This window comes from Sarcophilus harrisii, chromosome 6 (assembly GCF_902635505.1).
Source record: "Sarcophilus harrisii chromosome 6, mSarHar1.11, whole genome shotgun sequence".
Lineage (NCBI taxonomy): Eukaryota > Metazoa > Chordata > Mammalia > Dasyuromorphia > Dasyuridae > Sarcophilus > Sarcophilus harrisii.
In genome coordinates this window covers 7,037,750-7,040,514 of record NC_045431.1, presented here as the reverse complement: position 1 = coordinate 7,040,514, position 2,765 = coordinate 7,037,750, and positions in this window count along the sequence as shown.

Here is a 2,765-nt window from a genome sequence, read left to right as displayed (position 1 = left end):
GCATAAAATGGAGCTTTCAGACTCTTGACCACTGGGCTGCCAGGGGAAGACAAAACTCCCACATGCAGCGCCAAATCAGATGGAGTTAGGAAATACTAAACAAAATAAATCAAAATATGATATAAATAATGTTGATTTGTGGTTTTCTAAATTAATGTAAAAATGGAAAGAATCCATTTCTATTGGAGTTTGACACTGAAAAAGAACATTTTATAAGTTCCTCAGTAAATTATAAAACAGGCAGCTTTGAGGGTGCATTGGATTGACTGCAGGACCTAGAGTCATAAATAGCTCAGGTCAAATTGTGCCGCAGACTTTTTTATTAGCAATTTGATTCTGGGTGGTTACTTTATGTCAGTCTGCCTCAGTTTCCTGATCTGTAAAATTCAGATGATCATCTCCCTTATAGGAGTGTTATGGTTTGGGGGGCATGCAGTGACATGCAAGTGACTTGGAATAAATCAAGGGAGGGCCGTGCAAGGTCACCGGCCTCATTTGCCTCTCCAGAGCCATCAGGGGCCAGTGGCCAGAGAGAGATCAGGTTGACTGGAGAAGGTCCTGGATTCGACTGGGGTGTTCTGAGGATCCCCAGGGGAGGAGGAAGCATTTGGAATGGTATTAAAGAATGTAGAGAAATATAAAAGTTGGAGGGGGGAGAAAAAGAACATTCCAGGCGCCGAGAACAAAGAGCACGGAGGCAGAGAAAGCAATGTGGAAGACAGGAAGTCAGAGGGTGACGCCCAAAGTGATGGAGAGGCAGGAGAGGGCCAGATTCCGGAGGGCCTAGATGGCCAAGAAGAGATTTGAATCCGCCCGGACGGTTCCCCAGCAGAACGCTTGCCTACGATTATTAATAATGAAGATCCACATTTATTTATTTTATTTTATTTTTATTTATTTAATAGCCTTTTATTTACAGGTTATATGCATGGGTAACTTTACAGCATTAACAATTGCTAAACCTCTTGTTCCAGTTTTTTACCTCTTACCCCCCCCACCCCCTCCCCTAGATGGCAGGATGACCAGTAGATGTTAAATACATTAAAGTATAAATTAGATACACAATAAGTATACATGACCAAAACATTATTTTGCTGTATAAAAGGAATCAGACTCTGAAATATTGTACAATTAGCTTGTGAAGGAAATCCAAAATGCAGGTGGGCATAAATATAGGGATTGGGAATTCAATGTAATGGTTTTTAGTCATCTCCCAGAGTTCTTTCTCTGGGCGTAGCTGGTTCAGTTCATTACTGCTCCATTGGAAATGATTTGGTTGATCTCGTTGCTGAGGATGGCCTGGTCCATCAGAACTGGTCATCATCTAGTATTGTTGTTGAAGTATATAATGAAGATCCACATTTATTTCTTTGATCTGAGCCTTTCTTATTCCTTCCCTACCTCCATCAAAAACAGATTGCTTCTGGCCTAGTGGTGTTCCAGAGGGGATAACGCGGAGCATGAAACAAAGCAGAGTCTTTCTATTAGCAGGGGTTAACTACACGAGGGCCGCCCAACAGGAGGAGAGTCCCCCCTCCAACTTTTATATTTCTCTGCATTCTTTAATACCATTCCAAATGCTTCCTCCTCCCCTGGGGATCCTCAGAACACCCCAGTTGAATCCGAGACCTTCTCCAGTCGACCTGATCTCTCTCCCTGGCCATTAGGCCCTGATGGCTCTGGAGGGGCAAATGAGTACTTAATGTGCACTCAGTGAACAATTCTGAACATTAATTCAAAACTACTATTTGCCAGCTGCAATTTCCTCCTTTATTGCCTAAAAAATGTGTCAGAAAGCAAAAATCCGGAGGGGGGAGGAGGAATGGACGATTTCCAGAGCAAACAGAAGTGCTGGTTTGGAGCTTTAGAAGGAATAAAGGGGCGAGGATGGGGCCGCTCTTTCAGAAGCTGAGTATGAACAGAGCGCGGGCCTCTGCAATGAGTCTGTACTTCCTGGTTAATACGTGTGAGGAAATTCTTTTACAGTAGAATGAAGATGCTAATCATCAGCCAGCCGCGGAGCTTTTTTGGTGAGTGTTTCAGAGCAAAAGCAAATGCGGGATGTCAGTTCTGGAAGGGCCCCGGGAGATCATCCGGAGTGATATTCTCCCATTTCAGAAGAGGAGCCGACATGGTCTAGGGGTAAGCGGAGCCGAAAGCTGAGGGCTTTGCAGAAGGCACAGACAAGACAAGGCAGGGCACATTCTTCTGAAGGCCACTGAACACCGACAGCAACTGGGACAGCTTAGTTCTGACTTGCCAAACTGTCTGTCTCTTTCTTGATCACCCCCCTCCCCAATCTATGTGGTTCCCTCTGTCCCCATTAGAACGCAAGAGCCTCAAAGACGGACTCTCCTTTTTGGCATCTGCGTCTCTAGCAGTTAGCACATAGTGCAGGGATTTATAAATATTTTTTCTATCCATCCATCTTTTCATTCAGTCACATGGCAGCAAGAGGTCATGATTGCATTTCTGTCCATAGGCTCAGAGATCGAGATCGAGATCATAGAGTCCAAAGTCCCAGAGATGAAGGATAAGAGGCCAAAGGGAACTGGGTGAATTGTCAGGGCCTGAGGCAAAAAATGGCAGATTTTTGTCGTTCAGTCCTTTTCAGTCATTTCTTGGCAGAGACACTGGAGGGTTTTTTTTTCCCTTTCTCAAGGTCATTTTATAGAGAAAGAAACTGAGGCAAGTGGTTAAGTGCCTTGCCCAGGGTTACACAGCTAGTAAATGTCTTTGATTTGAACTCAGGGAGATGAGTCAGC